The sequence below is a fragment of the Heptranchias perlo genome, unplaced genomic scaffold (assembly GCF_035084215.1).
Source record: "Heptranchias perlo isolate sHepPer1 unplaced genomic scaffold, sHepPer1.hap1 HAP1_SCAFFOLD_60, whole genome shotgun sequence".
Lineage (NCBI taxonomy): Eukaryota > Metazoa > Chordata > Chondrichthyes > Hexanchiformes > Hexanchidae > Heptranchias > Heptranchias perlo.
Window position 1 is genome coordinate 4,969,036 of NW_027139623.1, and position 20,715 is coordinate 4,989,750.

General features: G+C 43.8%; 1 long non-coding RNA gene across 1 annotated transcript; it reads right to left on the reverse strand.

The window, feature by feature from the left end:
* Window positions 1-12,123: 12,123 nt before the first annotated feature.
* On the reverse strand, window positions 12,124-20,715 carry LOC137316813 (uncharacterized). Its single transcript, XR_010961606.1, has 3 exons — window positions 20,497-20,715; window positions 20,034-20,120; window positions 12,124-13,067 (listed from the first exon to the last, which is right to left on the reverse strand). It is a non-coding gene; the product is annotated as an uncharacterized lncRNA (long non-coding RNA).

Consider the following 20,715-nt stretch of genomic DNA (forward strand, 5'->3'; position numbering starts at 1 on the left):
AGGCTTTGGGGAGTCAGGAGGTGGGTCACCCGCTGCAGAATACCCAGCCTCTGACCTGCTTTTGTCGCCACAGTATTTACGTGGCTGGACCATTTAAGTTTCTGGTCAATGGTGACCCCCAGGAAGTTGATGGTTGGGGATTTGGCGATTATAATGCCGTTGAATGTCAAGGGGAGGTGGTTAGACTCTCTCTTGTTGGAGATGGTCATTGCCTGGCAATTGTCTGGCGCGAATTTTCCTTGCCACTTATGAGTCCAAGCCTGGATGTTGTCCAGGTCTTGCTGCAAACGGGCTCGGATTGCTTCATTATTTGAGGGGTTGCGAATGGAACTGAACACTGAGGAATCATCAGCGAACATCCCCATTTCTGACCTTATGATGGAGGGAAGTTCATTGATGAAGCAACTGAAGATGCTTGGGGCTAGGACACTTCCCTGAGGAACTCCTGCAGCAATGCCCTGGGGCTGAGATGATTGGCCTCCAACAACCACTACCATCTTCCTTTGAGCTCGGTATGACTCCAGCCACTTGAGAGTTTCCCCCCTGATTCCCATTGACTTCAATTTTACGACGGCTCCTTGGTGCCACACTCGGTCAAATGCTGCCATGATGTCAAGTGCAGTCACTCTCACCTCACCTCAGGAATTCAGCTCTTGTGTCCATGTTTGGACCAAGGCTGTAATGATGTCTGGAGTCGAGTGGTCCTGGCGGATCCCAAACTGAGCATCGGTGAGCAGGTTATTGGTGAGGAAGTGCCGCTTGATAGCACTGTGGACGACACCTTCCATCACTTTGTTTATGATTGAGAGTGGACTGATAGGGCGGTAATTGATCGGATTGGATTTGTCTTGCTTTTTGTGGACAGGACACACCTGTGCAATTTTCCACATTGTGGGGTTGATGCCAGTGTTGCAGCTGTACTTGAACAGCTTGGCTAGAGGCGCAGCTAGTTCTGCAACACCAGACTTCAGCACGACAGTCGGGATGTTGTCGGGGCCCATAGCCTTTGCTGTAGCCACTGCTCTCAGCCGTTTCTTGATATCACTTGGAGTGAATCGAATTGGCTGAAGACTGGCTTATGTGATGGTGGAGATATCAGGAGGAGGCTGAGATGGATCATCTACTCGGCACTTCTGGCTGAAGATGGTTGCAAACGCTTCAGCCTTGCCTTTTGCACTCATGTGCTGGACTCAACCATCATTGAGGATGGGGATGTTCACAGAGCCTCCTCCTCCCGTTAGTTGTTTAATTGTCCACCACCATTCACGACTGGATGGTGGTGGACAATTAAACAACTGCAGAGCTTTGATCTGAGCCGTTGGTTGTGAACTCGCTTCGCTCTGTCTGTAGCATGTTGCTTCCGCTGTTTAGCATGCATGTCGTCCTGAGTTGTAGCTTCACCAGGTTGGCACCTCATTTTTAGGTACGCCTGGTGCTGCCCCTGGCATGCTCTTCTGCACCCTTCATTGAACTAGGATTGATCCCCTGGCTTGTTGGTAATGGTAGAGTGAGGAATATGCTGGGCCATGAGGTTACAGATTGTGCTGAAATACAATTCTGCTGCTGCCGCTGGCTCACATTGCCTCACGGATGCCCAGTTTTGAGCTGCTAGATCAAGAAGATAGATGAGGGCTGTGCAGTAGACGTGGTCTACATGGACTTTAGCAAAGCCTTTGACAAGGTACCGCATAGTCGGTTGTTAGATAAGGTTAGACCTCACGGGATCCAAGGTGAGGTAGCCAATTGGATACAAATTGGATTGACGGCAGAAGACAGAGGGTGGTTGTAGAGGGTTGTTATTCAAACTGGAGGCCTGTGACCAGCGGTGTGCCTCAGGGATCGGTGTTGGGTCCGCTGTTATTTGTTATTTATATTAATGATTTGGATGATAATTTAGGAGGCATGGTTAGTAAGTTTGCAGATGGCACCAAAATTGTGGCATTGTGGACAGTGAAGAAGGTTATCTAGGATTGCAACGGGATCTTGATAAATTGCGCCAGTGGGCCGATGAATGGCAGATGGAGTTTAATTTAGATAAATGTGAGGTGATGCATTTTGGGAGATCGAATCGGGCCAGGACCTACTCCGTTAATGGTAGGGCGTTGGGGAGAGTTATAGAACAAAGAGATCTAGGAGTACAGGTTCATCGCTCCTTGAAAGTGGAGTCACAGGTGGATAGGGTGTTGAAGAAGGCATTCAGCATGCTTGGTTTCATTGGTCAGAACTTTGAATACAGGAGTTGGGATGTCTTGTTGAAGTTGTACAAGACATTAGTTAGGCCACACTTGGAGTACTGTGTACAGTTCTGGTCACCCTATTATAGAAAGGATATTGTTAAACTAGAAAGAGTGCAGAAAAGATTTACTAGGATGCTACCGGGACTTGATGGTTTGACTTATAGGGAGAGGTTGGATAGACGGAGACTTTTTTCCCTGGAGAGTAGGAGGTTTAGGGGTGATCTTATAGAAGTCTATAAAATAATGAGGGGCATAGATAAGGTAGATAGTCAAAATCTTTTCCCAAAGGTAGGGGAGTCTATAACGAGGGGGCATAGATTTAAGGTGAGAGGGGAGAGATACAAAAGGGTCCAGAGGGGCAATTTTTTTCACTCAAAGGTTGGTGAGTGTCTGGAACGAGCTGCCAGAGGCAGTAGTAGAGGCGGGTACAATTTTGTCTTTTAAAAAGCATTTGGACAGTTACATGAGTAAGATGGGTATAGAGGGATATGGGCCAAGTGCAGGCAATTGGGACTAGCTTAGTGTTATAAACTGGGCGACATGGACATGTTGGGCCGAAGGGGCTGTTTCCATGTTGTAAACTTCTATGATTCTATGATTCTATGTTCTGAATCTATCCCATTTAGCACGTTGGTAGTGCCACACAACACGTTGAATGGTGTCCTCAGTGCGAACACGGGACTTCATCTCCACGAGGACGATGCGGTGGTCCCTCCGACCAATACTGTAATTGACAAATGCATTTGCGACAGGTCGATTGGTGAGGACGAGGTCAAGCAGGTTTTCCCTCGTGTTGGTTCGCTCACCACCTGCCGCAGGCCCAGTCTGGCAGCTATTTCCTTTAGGACTCGGCCAGCTCAGTCTGTAGTGGTGCTACCGAGCCACTCTTGGTGATGGACATTGAAGTCGCCCATCCAGAGTACATTTTGTGCCCTTGCTACCCTTAGTGCTTCCTCCAAGTGGTGCTCAACATGGAGGAGGACTGATTCATCAGCAGAGGGAGGACGGTAGGTGGTAATCAGCAGGAGGTTTCCTTGCCCATGTTTGACCTGATGCCATGAGATTTCATGGGGTCCAGAGTCAATGTTGAGGACTCCCAGGGCCACTCCCTCCTTGGATTCCAGTTGAAGGAGCTGTCCACGACCGAGTGTTGCCGAATGGCACACTCCAAGGTCCAGGAGTATGTTTTGAGGGACGCACTGAAGTGAGTTGCTGCCTACGTAAAGGTTCTTTGAGGAAAGGCGACCATGTCAGGACATCTCACTTTGTATGGTACAGAATGTATTCGAAGATCTGTACTGTGTTTTGAATTGTAATCATGAGATCTTAGTGTGCACGATCTGTATTGTATTGTTTTGAACGGTAATTGTGACATTTTCATTGAAATGTGTGTATCATTAAATTTTATGAAATAAAGCATATATTGAAATTTTAATAAAATTTTGTGGCACAAATAGTCCAATCACTAAAAGTAGCGACGCAGGTTTACAAAAAGGCGAGTCAGACACTGGGGTTGAATTCTCGAGGGATAGAATTGATAAACAAAGAAGTTATGTTAAACTTGTGTGGAGCCTTGGTTCGGCCACACTTGGATTATTGTGCACAGTCTGGTCTCCATATTATAGAAAGGATATACAGGGATTGGAGAGGGTGCAGAAAAGATTCACAGGGATGATACCAGAACTGAGGGGATATCCTAATCAGGAAAGGCTGAACAGGCTGGGACTCTTTTCTTTTGAAAAGAGAAGGCTGAGGGGTGACCTGATAGAAGTCTTTAAGATAATGATAGAATTTGGTCGGGTAGATGAAGAGAAAATGCTTCCACTTGGGAGGGAGTATAAAATTAGAGTTCATAAATATAAGACTGTCACTAATAAATCCAATATGGAATTCAGGTAAAACTTCTTTACCGAATGAGTGGTAAGAATGTGCAATGCGCTACCACAAGGGGTAGTTGAGGGAAATAACGTAGATGTATTTAAGGGGAAGGTAGATAAGCACAAGAGGCATAATGGAATATCGTATCCTGATAGGGTGAGATGGAGTAGGGAGGGAGGAGGCTCGTATGGAGCATACATGCTGGCATAAACAAGTTGGACCGAATGGCCTGTTTCTGTGCTGTAATTTCGAAGTAACTCGATGGAACTCAATGTAATATTTTGGGGGTGGTGGAAGAGCAGAGGGACCTGGGGGCGCATATTCACAAATTTTTGAATGTGGCAGGGCAAGTTGATAAGGTGGTTAAGCAAGCGGATGGGATACATGGGTTTGTAAAGAGGGGCATTGAATAAAAAAATAGGGAAGTCATGTTAAACCCTTACAAAAGACTGGTTAGGCCTCAGCTGGAGTATTGTATACAACACTGGGCACCACATTTTAAGAAGGATGTAAAGGCCTTGGAGAGGGTACAGAGGAGAGTTACCAGGGTGATACCAGGGATGAGGGACTTCAGTTATGTGGAGGGATTGGAGAAGCTGGGCTTGTTCTCCTTGGAGCAGAAAAGGTTAAGGGGAGATCAAAAAGAGGTAATCAAAATAATGAGGCGTTTTTATAGAGCAAATAGGGGTAATTAAATAATTGGATTGATAACCAGAGGTCATCGGTTTTCAATAATTGGCAAAACAACTTGAGGGGAAATAAGGAGAACATTTTTCACACGGAGTGTTGTTAAGCACTGCCTGAAAGGATGGTGTCTCTTTTTGAGGCTGTCTTCGTGTCAACATTCATATTTTCACTGGGAAACTGCAGGAACAGAGTGCAACGGGTCTGCTTGTGTCCCTGGTTTCAATGTATAATGTGGAGAAATCTATAAAATTTATAATTGAATCGGTAAAAGTGAACATGATCAATACAATTATATGAAAACTGTAAATGAAGCCGCTCATTGTTGGACCAGTCCTTTCTGAGCACAGCTTTTAACTTTATTCCTGAGAGAAGTCTCATTAAGACAAGGTTCTGAACTTTGAGAAGTTTGTGATATATCCACGTCATCATTTACATCGGAGTCAAAGCTGCTGATGTGGCCTGTTTGTTCAAATGACTGTAACTAATAGCAATGATCAGGGGTATAACCGTGTCAGTGGAGATTTACCCCCTGTATAAATCAGGGATCGCTGTAATGAATCCACACAGAGTGCCTGCCGGAGCTGCGGTTTCCAGGCCAACAGAAATCATTGCTTCTCGCAGAAATGGGATATTCAGTAATGTATCTGATAGAATGTATTTATTATCCAGTTCTCGCAGCCGTTGGAATCCCAGGTAACCCATTATCTCAGCTGTTCATGGTGTAAATCGATATTAAATCTGCTGCTGTACTTGATACTTTTTTTTTCTCCCATCATGTATTACACAGTGGACTGTTCTGTTCTCAGTCTCTGCTCTTTTGGTCTTGGAGCAGCTGCATTATATGCTTTACGATTTTGTTTATACAATTCTGGCATTGTTACTGGATTATTCTCTGTGCTGATTGTATTGGAATCAGGTGTCTGGGCTAAGAGCTGGTATCAGACCATCAGGAGTTGTTCACAGTTTCATGTTGCGGAACTAACCTGTCCTGGAATATTTTTTTCATTAACGTGTTTTTAGTGATTGATAATGAGACAGCTCACGGTCTCAGTGTTACAAGGAGGCAGCGCAATGCCTTCCCTCCACAATAATATGGTTCAGTTTAACTGGGATTTCAATGTATTTATTGTTTATCACTATTCTGAAAGTTTATTTAATTGTGTGTGTATCTGACGCCGCTTCAGATGTCTGCCCATTGAACTGAGTTTGCTGCTGATACTTTTACACCTCATTCTCTGCTTCACTGTCGAAGAATTCACTGTAAAATGCAATGTTTTGATGTTATGTTGTATCAGTTTGCACTTTATCTGTTGGAATCATGAGCCCTTCCATTTATCTGTGGATTTTTAGCAGCAGCGGTGATGTTGGTGTTTTGTTAATTGAACAATGCCGCCATCTAACGCTGTACTTTGTAATTACAGGAGAAGGAATTTCAATTGTTGTGAGGTGTGTCTGGGAGAGGGATTCGATTCTGTTCACTCCATGCATTGTAGATGAAGTGAACAGTGTAGGTGAACAGGTGGAGAACGGGATGATCTGTAGAAACATTAAACTGTTCACAGAGGGTTCACCATTTAACAAACTGACACTAAGAATAGGATCGTTGGAACGCTGGGCTGGTGAGGAGAAAGCAGGCGCGGGATGTTAGGATTTACTCGGATGTGAAAAGGGTCATTGAGAAAGAGAGTAGAGAGAGTGCGGAGAGATAGAGAGGTGCGAAAGAGAACGTGACTGAGAAGGAAAACGAAAGGGAGGGGGAGAAGGAACGTGAGAAAGGGAGAGAGAGAGAGGCACACAGAGAATGAGAGAGAGCTAGAGAGCAGCAGCGTTGTGAATAATTCATCGGAATAAACTGCTGAAACTTCAGTGCGATTATGTAAAGGAAATGTCACTTGAAGGTGTTATTAGGATGTTGTCAGATTGTGAGAGTTTTATTGTGCTCGCTCCGGATGTGGTTATCGCTATCAGGTCCTCAGTCTGTTTACGTGAATGTTCAATTTACTTGAATTTAATTGAAATGTATTCAAAGAATAAAATCAGTGATTTCTTGATCGCAGTGAATTATTAGGATACTCTATTCTCGAAGCTATGTGTCAGCTTAATTCAATAAAGAACGAAGCTAATTCAATTAATGCATTTTGATTTAGTTTTAATCGAATGTGCAAAGTCAATTTATTGAAACATTATGTAATGAACGAAATATTCCCTGACAACAATAACCACAGAAATCAATGGTTGAATTTATTGTTTGGATTGTGTGATTGGGACCTATAAAATAGATTTCCTCCAACACTCTGCTGCAGTCTCTCCCTGTGAATCCCAGCCTCTCCTCCCACTGCATTGAATCCTCTGTCTCCTCATCCATTACTTCTGTTTATCCCCTTTCCCAAACCATCTGCTCCTCACTCCCCTCCACCTCCTACATGTCCTTTTCATCGTCTCCCTCCCTCTCTCACTCACTGGCTCGGCCTGCAGCTGCCAATTCCAATCCGATTCAAAGCCTCAAAAACACCGCCGCGGATCTCGGTCTTTCCCGTTTTGTGCCAGCCCCTGTCGGCTCTCTTCAACCACAGCAACAAACCCAGCAGCAGCTCTCCCTGTCCCCTGACCTTTCCGGCCTTCGCTCACTTTCACGTCCCTCTGGAGCCTAATCCGAATTTTGCCCTTTGGATTCCCGCACATTTCAGCCCCTTCTCCCTTCCCCACCGGCACTGCCCCCTCACTCGGCCCTTCCAGTCGATCCGGTGATCATTTTATTCACGTTCTGTGTCAATTTCCCAATGCATTATTGATAATTGTGTTTAAAAACTTTTTTCTGCCCAAAGCGCTGCCCAGGTCAGTGAATCAGTTTCCACCGTTTGATGCAGCAACAAAGCTGGAAATTTCACCCCAGATCATCTCAAACTGCCGCTTTGTCTCCAGGTCTGATCAGTAATTTCTCTGCTTCCGTTTCTCTCTCTTACAGTGAACTTGGTGGCGATTGTGATCCTGTCCCGAGGAAAGTGCGGACTCTCCAAATGTATCACTCGCTACCTGGTGGGATTGGCGGCGGCCGATCTCCTCGTCGTTATCACTGATGTCATCATGTGGCGCATTGCTGAGATTTATTTCCCAGTTTCATTCTTGACCATTATCCCCGTGTGCCGTCTCATTCTTAACCTGAGTTTTGCAGTCACAGCGGCCTCTGTCTGGTTCACTGTGGTTTTCACCTTTGATCGACTTGTGGCCATTTGTTATCAGAAGCTGAAAACAAAATATTGCACCGAGAAAACGGCGGCTGTTGTTATCGGGGTGGTGAGTGCGCTGAGCTGTTTACTAAACATTCCCTGGTACTTTGTAATTGGCCCGGAATATATAATGGACAATGTACCCCGGGGTTGTGTTGTGAAACCGACCTTTTTCACTTCACCCGCATGGGCTGCGTTTGACTTGTTTAATCTTGTGTTAATGCCTTGTCTCCCATTCATTCTGATTTTACTGTTCAATGTTCTCACTGCCAGGCACATTTTAGCGGCCAGTGAAGTCCGCAGGGGACTCCGGGGCCGCAGCAATGGAGAGAATCACAAGGATCCAGAGATGGAGAACCGAAGGAAATCCATCATTTTACTCTTCAGTATATCAGGCAGTTTTATATTGTTATGGAGCACAGTCGTTTTTTATGTTATCTCTCTGCATACAGCAAACGCCCAGTACTATGCGGTCAGTGACATTGAGTCAGCCGGATTCATGCTTCAACTTCTCAGTTCCTGCACCAACACGTGTATTTATGCTGTGACCCAGACTAAATTCAGAGAGGAGCTGAAGAACGGGTTTAAATACCCACTGAATCTAATTGTTACATTAGTTAAATCATAGAAACGTCTGAAGACTTTCCATCCGAAATTAAATAAAAAGTCAATTGGAGTCAATTAGAATTTCACGTTTGGCGGTGGCCTAAGACGGGCGGTAGCGGATCGGGCGCCCGTTATTCACCGCGCCTGATTTTCCTATCTATTGACATCAATGAGTTCACGAAAGTAACTGACATGAATCGAATACTTTAAATAAATTTGGTAAAAAGCAGACAGGAATTATATTTTACCCGACAAATGCGGTGTTTGTGAAATGATACAAGATGTGATTCTAACATGAAATTATTTGCTGTTGTTAGTCTGGAAATAATATGATTTCAATATTAAATGTTTAATCCTGAAATGAATAAAATCAAATCCTCCTTTTCGATTGATGATTATTTCCCATCACACACACTGCCCGGTGGGATGGACTGAGGGTGAGCTGTCAGGGTCAGACAGCGTCCTGTTCATTGGGACATTTGTTTTGACCAGAACAGAATAATAATGGACCAACACCCGGACCGTTACTAACCGGTAAAATATTAATGTAATTTCAAACTCCAGTGGGGAGTTCCGGAGATCGTTTCCTCTCTGAGCTGCTGTGCAGCAATGTTTACTCAGTGCAGGGAGTTTAATGGGACATGAGGCTGGGCCTGGTTACACAGATTTTTTTTTCCAAAAAATATACTTTATTCATAAAAATTTGCAGCAGTACATACAAAACAGTTGTCATATCACTTTCCAAACGTACACAATACAGATTATACAATTTGCAGGTTACGTTAAGTGCAGTACAATGAAAACAGATCTATGAGGAAACCTCCTGATACATTTCTGAGACGATCAGGGGCCGGGAGATTTCTCACGGCCTCAGCAGGCCAAGGGAAAGCTCTCCGGCTCATCCTTACTCCAAAAAATATAAGTTAATAATAAACTTCTCAGTGTTCTGGATCACTCAATGCCCATCGATAGGGCGGCTCCTCCTCCCATTCGTCACCAAATTTAAATACTGTCACAGATACGTCACAATACTCTGATTTACATATTACACGTGGTCTGACCCGGAAACAGGTGGGTGTTGCTCCGGCCGCTCTTCTCAGGACCCGACCCACGATGGTGGAGGCAGGAACTCCAACGTTAAAGGGGCGGTAAGTGACCTGACACCATTTACTCGCCTCGACCACCCCATTTCCGCCAGGCGGGGATAGTTAAAATCGGCCACACTTTTCCTGTCCTCCGCCCTAGTATCAATCTTCGAAGCCCACAGGTTGGTCCATTGTCTCAAACTGCACCGGTTCACAACACGTGGAGGGAAATTTTCACCATCGCTGGGGGCTGAACTGGTCGAGCGGATCACCCGCCCCTTATAGAACCCGCCCGATTTTAATTTCTGCTCCGTCAGTTTACCGCCCAAGCAGTGAAGGTGAAATTACCCCCCATGCCTCTGACCCCAAGGTTCGACAGGTGTGTGAAAGACATCAGACAGTGTTCGCCAAACACTGACATGAATGTGGGCGAGAATATCGGTGTATTCAGGTAAAAGGTGATAACCCCCCTCCACGGAGACTGCTCTCGGACCTGACGGTATCCACCCCATCGTATTAAAGGAAACAGTTGGGGAAATTAGAGATGCATTAGTTATAATTTCCCAAAGCTCTCTAGACTCAGGAATTGTGCCTTTGGAGATGAATGTTGAAAATGTCACTCCGTTATTTAAAAAAGGAGGGAGGGAGAAACCAGGACAATACAGACCTGTCATTTTAACGTCGGTTGTGGGGAACTTACTGAAATCTATCATGAGACACAAATTGAGCTGGTCAAAGAGAGTCAACTTGGATTTGTGAAGGGTAGGTCATGTCTGACTAATTTAGCTGGATTTGTTGAGGAAACCAACAAGGTGGACAGGGGAGTGTCTATGGATGTTGTCTATGTGGACTTCCAGAATGCATTTGATAAGGTTCAGCACAAGAGATTAATAGAATAAATAAAATGCACACAATTGAAAGTGACCTTGTGACATGGGTTGTAATTGATTGGGAGGTCGGAGAAGAGAGTAGGGATAAAGGGAAAGTTCTTTGATTGGTGGGATATGACAAGTGGTGTTCCCAGGGTTCTATACTGGAGCCTCAGCTTTTCACCATATTCATCAATAACTTGGATGAAGGAATAGAGAGTTGTAGATCCAAGTTTCCAGATGACACAAAGTTATGAGGCACAGTAAGTGATGCAGATGGGAGCAGGAAGTTACAAAGGGACTGTTTAAGTGAATGGACAAACTGCGGCAGATGGAGTTCAATGTGGGGAAGAGTGAGATCATTCACTTTGGATGCAAAAAGGAAACATTGGAGTATTTTCTTAAAGTGAGAGATTGGGAACGGTGGAGGAGCAAAGGGATTTGGGTGTCCTTGTACACAAATCACTAAAGGCTAGTGCACAGATACAAAAAGCAATCACAGATTAATGGCCTTTATCTCCAGGGCTGGAATACAAAGGGAAGGAAGTGATGCTTCAGTTCTACAGAGTCTTGGTCAGAGCCCATCTGGAGTACTGATCCTCACCAAGGATATATTGGCCTTGGAGGGGGGACAGTGCGGATTCACCAGAATGATACTCGGGCTGGATAAACTTGGTTTCCATTCACTTGAGTTTAGAAGATTGAGGGGTGATCTGATCCAGGGATTTAAAATTATAAAGGGTCTCGATAGGGTAGAAATAGAAACTATTTTCTCCAGTGGGGGAATCCAGAACAAGAGGACATAACCTTAAATTTAGAGCTAGGGCGTCTAGGATTGAAATTAGGAAGCTCTTTTTCACACAAGTGTATTGGAAACCTGCTCAGGCTGATTGAAGTGGACCCTGTGATATAATACAATTTTCTGTCCTGTCAGACTTGGACATCTTGTAGATCCATCTTTTGAAAAGGTGAAGGAACTCAGGATTCCACACACTTCATCATAAGTCCTCAAACTAGAAAGAGTGCAGAAAAGATTCACTTGGATGCTACCGGGACTTGATGGTTTGACTTATAGGGAGAGGTTGGATAGACTGAGACTTTTTTCCCTGGAGAGTAGGAGGTTTAGGGGTGATCTTACAGAAGTCTATAAAATAATGAGGGGCATAGATAAGGTCGATAGTCAAAATCTATTCCCAAAGGTAGGGGAGTCTATAACGAGGGCGCATAGATTTAAGGTGAGAGGGGAGAGATACAAAAGGGTCCAGAGGGGCAATTTTTTCACTCAAAGGGTGGTGAGTGTCTGGAACGAGCTGCCAGAGGCAGTAGTAGAGGCGGGTACAAATTTGTCTTTTAAAAAGCATTTGGACAGTTACATGGGTAAGATGGGTATAGAGGGTTATGGGCCAAGTGCAGGCATCTGGGACTAGCTTAGTGGTATAAACTGGGCGACATGGACATGTTGGGCCGAAGGGCCTGTTTCCATGTTGTAAACTTCTATGATTCTTATCATCAAGATATGAAGGACTAGAAACACTTTGTTTGAAAGAAAGCTGATTCATTTGACACTTGTACAGAATACTAAACTCCAGCCCAGTTAAAGGGATTATTAACATCAGAAACAAACCCCAACTGTCAGAATGAACATGGTTCAGTCCTGGATGTGATTAACATCAGCAATAACAGCAGAATCCAACTCCTGGAATCACATGTGAACTCGCTGGTGACTCAGCAGGTGGGATGATTGAGTGAATCCCATCCCACACACGGAGCAGGTGAACGGCCTCTCCCCAGTGTGGACTCGCTGGTGTGTCAGCAGGGTGGATGACTGAGTGAATCTCTTCCCACACACAGAGCAGGTGAACGGCCTCTCCCCAGTGTGAGTGTGTTGGTGTGTCAGGAGATCACTTTTTCTTTTAAAGCTCTTCTCACAGACAGAACATTTAAAAAGTCTCTTATCAGTGTGAACAAGTTGATGTTCAGTGAGGTGGGATGACTGAGTGAATCCCTTCCCACACACGGAGCAGGTGAACGGCCTCTCCCCAGTGTGTCTGCATCGATGAGTTTCCAGCCGGGATGAGTAACTGAATCCCCTCCCACAGTCCCCACATTACCACGGTTTCTCTATGCTGCGGGTGTCCTCATGTCTCTCCACGTTGGACGATCAGTAGAAGTCTCGTCTGCACAGAGAACACGTGTCTCGTTTCTCCCCACTGTGAATGGTATGATGTTTCTTCAGGCTGTGTAACAGGTGAAAGCTCTTCCCACAGTCAGTGCACTGGAACACTCTCAATCGGGTGTGTGTGTCTCGCTGCTATTCCAATCACAGTGATGTTTGAAATCTTTTCCCACAGATAGAACAGATCAACATTTGTCCGACATTTTAAGGCCGATAATCTTCAGGTGCTGGTGAATGGAGTCAGATCTTGACGTGATGTTTGGTTTGAGTTTCTCGTCTGCAAATCCTCCACTTCTAATACCCTGTAAAAGGAGATAACAAAAGTCCTCACTGTGAATACAGGATAGAAATTCAGAACAGGCAATTCTAGTTTCAATAGAACATTCTTCCCGCTCATTCCCCCAAACTGTAAATCCCCGTCCCACACACTCACCCTCCTCCCTCTGCTGGAACCCAAACCCATCGCACCACCTCCAACATTTTTCCTTCTATTTAAGTTTTCTCTCTCTCCTGAAGATCCCGACTGTGACTGGGTTCAGTTCTACACTCAGTGGTTCCCCTCCCTCTCCTCCCCTGAAGGTGCTGACTCTGACTGGGTTCAGTTCTACACTCACTGGTTCCCCTCCCTCTCCTCCCCTGAAGTTGCTGACTCTGGTTGGATTCAGTTCTACACTCACTGATTCCCCTCTCCTCTCCTGAATATGCTGACTCTGGCTGTGTGTATATGCTCTGCCCCTCATTTCCACGCAATGTCCCTCCCTATAGCTGCCTGTATGCCGTCCATCTGTGATATCTCCCAATTTTGGCGACAGACTCTCCCTGACCAGTCACCATTTCTCCTTCATTTAAAGATTTTCCTTGACCTATCACAATTTCTCCTTCATTTTCAGACACTCCCTGATCAAACACAATTTCTCCTGCATTTATAGACGCTTCCTGACACTTCAGCATTTCTCCTTCATTTGCAAACTCTCCCTGACCCGTCAGCATGTCCCTTCATTAATAGACATTCCCTGACCCATCACTTTTTGTCCTTCAGATATCGACACGACCTGACCTGTCAACAATTCTCCTGCATTTACAGACACTCCCTGACCAATCACCGTTCCTCCTTCATTTACAGACTCTCCCTGACAGTCACCATTTCGCCATCATTCACAGACACTCCCGGATCAATCACCGTTCCTCCTTCATTTACAGACACCCCCTGACCAATCACCATTCCTCTTTCATTTACAGACACCCCCTGACCAATCACCATTTCGCCTTCATTTACAGACACCCCCTGACCAATCACCATTTCTCCTTCATTAACAGACACCCCCTGACCAATCACCATTCCTCCTTCATTTACAGACACCCCCTGACCAATCACCATTCCTGCTTCATTTACAGACACTCCCGGACCAATCACCATTCCTGCTTCATTTACAGACACTCCAGGACCAATCACCATTCCTCCTTCATTTACAGACACCCCCTGACCAGTCACCATTTTGCCTTCATTTACAAGCACTCCCGGACCAATCACCATTCCTTCTTCATTTACAGACACCCCCTGACCAATCACCATTCCTCCTTCATTTACAGACACCCCCTGACCAGTCACCATTTCTCCTTCATTTACAGGCACCCCCTGACCAGTCACCATTTCTCCTTCATTTACAGACACCCCCTGACCAGTCACCATTTCGCCTTCATTTACAGACACTCCCGGACCAATCACCATTCCTCCTTCATTTACAGACTCTCCCTGACCAGTCACCATTTCGCCTTCATTTACAGACACTCCCTGACCAATCACCATTCCTCCTTCATTTACAGACTCTCCCTGACCAGTCACCATTTCGCCTTCATTTACAGACACTCCCTGACCAATCATCATTCCTCCTTCATTTACAGACACCCCCTGACCAGTCACCATTTCGCCTTCATTTACAGACACCCCCTGACCAATCACCATTCCTCCTTCATTTACAGAAACCCCCTGACCAGTCACCATTTCGCCTTCATTTTCAGACATTCTCTGATCAAACACAATTTCTCCTACATTTATAGACGCTCTCTGACCCTTCAGCATTTCTCCTTCATTTACAAACTCTCCCTGACCCGTCAGCATTTCCCTTCATTATTAGACGCTCCCTGACCCATCACTGTTTCTCCTTCAGATATGGACACGACCTGACCTGTCAACAATTCTCCTTCATTTACAGACACTCCCGGACCAGTCAACATTCCTCCTCCATTTACAGACACCCCCTGACCAGTCACGATTTCTCCATCATTTACAGACTCTGCCTCCTGTCACCATTTCTCCCTCCTTTATGGACACTCCGTAACCCGTCACCATTTCGCCTTCATTTTTAGACACTCCCTGACCTGTCACCATGTCTTCTCCCATTTATAATATTCCCTTACCAGAAACCATTTCACCTTCATTCACGGACAATCCCTGACCTGTCACCATTTCTCTTTCATTTATAGATATTCCCTGACCCTTCACCGTTTTTCCTTCATGTATAGACACTCCCTTACCAGACACCATGTTTCCTTCATTTACAGACACTCACGAACCAAACAATTTTTCCTGGCACTTTACATGATTGTGGGGTTTATTCTGTATCTGTCAGTCTCTGATACTGTACAAAAGTTTGGTGTTTATTCAGTATTTTTCAGTCTCTGGTACTGTGTGTGAGTGTGGGGTTTATTCTGTATCTGTCTGTCTCTGGTACTGTGTGTGAGTGTAGGTTTTATTCTGTATCTGTCAGTCTCTGGTACTGTGTGTGAGTGTAGGTTTTATTCTGTATCTGTCAGTCTCTGGTACTGTGTGTGAGTGTAGGTTTTATTCTGTATCTGTCTGTCTCTGGTGCTGTGTGTGAGTGCAGCTTTCATTCTCTATCTGTCTGTCTCTGGTACTGTGTGTGAGTGTGGGGTTTATTCTGTATTTATCAGTCTCTGGTACTGTATATGAGTGTGGGGTTTATTCTGTCTGTGTCTGTCTCTGGTACTGTGTGTCAGTGTGGGATTTATTCTGCATCCATCTATCTCCGATACTGTCGATGTGTTTGTTGTTTATTTTGTATTTATCTGTCTCTGGTACAGTATATGAGGTTGGGCTTTATTCTGTATCTGTCAGTCTCTGGTCCTGTGTGTGAGTATAAGATTCATTCTGTATAAGTCAGTCTCTGATACTGTACATGAGTGTGAGGTTTATTCTGTATCTGTCAGTCTCTGGAACTGTGTGTCAGTGTGGGGTTTATTCTGTAATTGTGTGTCTCTGATACTGTAGATGTGTTTGGGGTTTATTCTGTATCTGTCTGTCTCTGATACTGTGAATCCCAAATTCACACATTCCGTATCTGTCAGTCTCTGGTACTGTATATGAGTGTGGGGTTTATTCTGTATCTGTCAGTCTCTGGTGCTGCATATGAGTGGGGGGTATATACTGTATCTGTCTGTCTCTGGTGCTGCATATGAGTGTGGGGTTTATTCTCTATCTGTCGGTCTCTGGTGCTGCATATGAGTGGGGGGTATATACTGTATCTGTCAGTCTCTGGTGCTGTGTGTGAGTGTGGGGTTTATTCTCCATCTGTCAGTCTCTGGTGCTGCATATGAGTGTGGGGTTTATTCTGTATCTGTCAGTCTCTGGTACTGTGTGTGAGTGTGGGATTCATTCTGTGCCTATCAGTCTCTGGTGCTGTGTGTGAGTGTGGGGTTTATTCTGTTTCTGTCAGTCTCAGATACTGTACATGAGTGTGGGGTTTATTCTGCATCTGTCAGTCTCTGGTACTGTGTGAGTGTGGGATTCATTCTGTGCCTGTCAGTCTGTGGTACTGTACCTGTGTGGGGTTTATTCTGTGTCTGTCAGTCTCACTGTACATGAGTTTGGAGTTTTTCAGTATCTGTCTGTCTCTGATACTGGAAATGAGTGTGTTTTTTGTTCTGTGTCTCTCTGTCTCTGGTACTGTTTGAATGTGGGGTCTATTCAGTATATGTCAGTCTCTGGTACTGTGTATGAATTTGGGATTCATTCTGTATCTGTCTGTCTCTGTCAGTCTCTGGTGCTGTATGTGAATGTGGGGTTTATTCAGTATATGTCAGTCTCTGGTACCTTGTGTGAATTTGGGATTCATTCTGTATCTGTCAGTCTCTGGTACTGTATGTGAATTTGGGATTCATTCTGTATCTGTCTGTCTCTGGTACTGCAAATGAGTGTGGGGTTTATTCTTTATTTGAATGTTTCTGGTACTGTATATGAATGAGGGTTATTCTGTATCTGTCAGTCTCTGGTACTGTGTGTGATTGTGGGATTCATTCTGTGCCTGTCAGTCTGTGGTACTGTACGTGTGTGAGGTTTATTCTGTATCGGTCTGTAATGGGTACTGTATGCGAATGTCAGGTTTATTCTGCTTCTGTCTGTCTCTGGTGCTGTATATAAGTGTGGGGTTTATTCTGTACCTGTCTGTATCTGGTACTGTACATGAGTATGGGGTTTATTCTGTATCTGTCTGTCGCTGGTACGGTATGTGAGTGTGGGATTCATTCTGTTTCTGTCTGTCTCTGGTGCTGCATGCAAATGTGGGGTTTATTCTGTATCTGTCAGTCTCTGATACTGTATATGAGTTTAGGATACATTCTGTATCTGTCAGTCTCAGCTAATTTATCTCAGTCTGGGTTTCATTCTATAATTCAGTCTATGAGACAATGTGCAAGTCTGGATTCATTCTGTATTCTTATTTCAGTTTATATTATTGTATATGAAACTATATCTTTAATACTTTAAAGGATATACAGTTTTTTTATCAAGTGTTTAATTTGTAAATATTGATACACTTTTGGATTTTCTTTAATCAAACAATGTGTGTGAGTTTTGGAGTAGTATTACATCTTCATCTCTGAACTCTGTTGTGAATGATAATGTACCTTTCAATCTGTCCATGGTGAAATTATTTAACTGGTATATAATGTGTAGCTCAGTCTATAATAATGGAATTAATTCTGTATCTCAGTCTGACACTGTGAGATTTTTGGACTGGAATGTAATATATAGCTCAGCCTGCACTAATAGAATTGATAATGTATCTATCAGTCTGTTACTGTATGAGATTTTTGGACTGGTGTGTAACATGTAGCTCAGTACATGCTAATGGAATTGATGTTGTATCTTTGAGTCTGATAAGGTCTGACAGTGTTGGACTGCTATATAATGTTTGGCTCAGTCTGCACTAATGAAATTGATACATTATCTTTCAATCTGACACTAAGATTTTTGGACTGGCATGTTATGTGTAACTCAGTCTGCAGTGATTTGACTTAGTGATTCATTCTGATTCTGTCAGCCTGTGGTACTTTGTGTGAGTGTGGGATTCATTCTATATATGTCAGTCCCTTGTACTGTATCTGAATGAGGTTCATTCTGTTCCTGTCAGTCTCTGGCACCGTGTGTGAATTTGGGATTAATTCCATATCTGTCAGTGTCTGGTGCTGTATGTGAGTGAGACATTCATTCCATTTCCATCAATCTCTGATACTGTATATGAGTGATATATATATATACTGTATCTGTCAGTCTGTGCTACAGTGTGTGAGTGTGGGATTCGTTCTGTATCTGTCAGTCAGTGGTACATTGTGTGAGTGAGGGATTCATTCTGTATGTCAGTCTCTGGCACTGGATCTGAGTATGAGATTCATTCTTTATCTGTATCTAATTTGTATCTCAGTTTACAGCATGGCGTTCAAACCTGTATCTTTAATACCTAAATGTATAAATAATTTTCCCAGTGTTTAAGTGGTAGATAATTATATACTTTAAAATGTGATGCTGTTGGTTATAATCAGAGAATCACTGCACTTTTTGGCTACTATTAAATCTGCATCAATGTGAACACAATTGTGATACAGTGTATCTTCCAAACTGATATGGTGACATTTTTGAACTTATATACAATGTGCAGCTCAGTCTGCATCAATGGAATACTGTATATTTCAGTCTGAATCTGCATTGGTCTTTTGTATTGGTAATTAATATGTAGCTCAGTCTGCACTAATGGAATTGGTACTGTATCTTTCAATCTGACACTGAGATTTGTGGACTGGTCCCTAATTTGTAACTCAGCCTGCACTAATGTAGATGACTGTGAGATTCATTTTGTATCTCTCAGTCCGTGATACTGTGTGGGATTCATTGTGTATCTTGTCAGTAGTGTGTTTGAGTTTGCGATTCATTCGATATATGCAGTCTCTGATGCTGTGTGAGTGTGGGATTCATACTTTATCTGCCAGTTTCTGGTACATTATGTGAGTGTGGGATTCATTCTCTGTCAACTGTGGTACCATACATGAGGATGGGATTTATTCTGTATCTGTCTGTAATTATTCTCTCAGATTACATTACGGTGTTCAATACTGTAGCTTTAATATCTTCATGTTTAAATAGTTTTTCTCATTTTATTGATAAATATGGATAAACTTTAGGATTTCGTGCTGGAGGTTTTTAATCAGATAATTTGTGTGCTTTTTGGACTACTATTAAATCAATATCTTTGTGTACTATTGTGAATGATAATATATATTTCAAACTGATAGTGATTTTTGAATTGGTGTATAATGTGTAGCTCAGTCTGTTCTATTGTAATCGATACTGTGTCTTTCAGTCTAATATTGAGAGAGATTTTTGGACTGGTATGTAATGTGTATCTCAGTGTGCACTAATAGAATTGATACTGTATCTTTACATCTCATACTATGAGTGTATTATAAACTGGTTTCTAATTTGTTTCTCAGGTTACACTGTCACAGCATTTCTCAGTCTGATACTCTACATGAGTTTTGGACTTGTCTGCAATTTGTATCTCATGACACACTATTCGAATGGATACTGCATGTATTACACTCACATGTGTGAGTTGTGGGGTGGTATTCAATTGGAATCTCAGGGTACATTATTGGGGTTCATTCTGTGCCTTTCAATCGGGTACCATGTGTGATTTCTATCTGGTATTTAATGTTGCCCTATTGTGAGATTGACACAGTGCCTTTCAATCTGAGAGTGTGATTTTGACTGGGATTTTTGTATTTCCCTGTCAGCGGGACTGAGTTTGGGGGAAATGGAACAGTATCGACTTCACCTGCTCTGTTTGATGGTTGGATTGAAAATGTGTCTCTGGAATTTGAGATCAGTGTGGGACTGACTACTTCTGCTCTCTGAGACTGTGGAACTGATGACCTGTCTGTGACTCCGTGCTCTGTGTGTGTGATAATGTACTTACTGTGTGTGAGAAGGAGCTGGCTGCACTGTTTCTTTTGCCTCGGGTGGAGGAAACATCACATTTATTCTAGATCCTTCAGGAATTTGCCTGTCGAAAGAAAATTATCTCTTGTTACTCAGGAACAGGTGAGGTAGAAAATACAAAAATGATCAGTTTAATATCTCTGTTAATGATCATTTTGAATATCCACAAATGAAAACCAGTGATACAAACAGTGTCAATGTCTGACTCCACTGCAGTACTGCAGCACTCAGCTTCTGCACACCCGGTGTGTTGGACGATTTTTTAACAATTTAGTGACATCCAGACACAACCCAACCCCTGCACTGATCCGTGAATGGGACCACCCAATGGGGCAGGGACCTTTGTACCGGTCAGGTTTCTCAACCCCTCTCCCATGGGACGAGCCGTTCACCCGAAACCAAACAACCGCTGTTTAAAATGTGTCCTTCACACTTCTCACCTGATGCCTGCAATAGATACTGCTTGAAAAACTCCTCACATCCTGACTGTTCACTGTCCAGTAACAGGGTGAGGCTGGACCTGAACCAGGAACATTCACTGCTGGTTTGAGGAGAGAAAGCAGCAATGATTTTAAATAGCAGGTTCTTCCCATTCAGTCTCCCTTACCCTGGACACACCCTGTGCACACACAGCCCGAGAATGACCTCTCCCTTCCCCC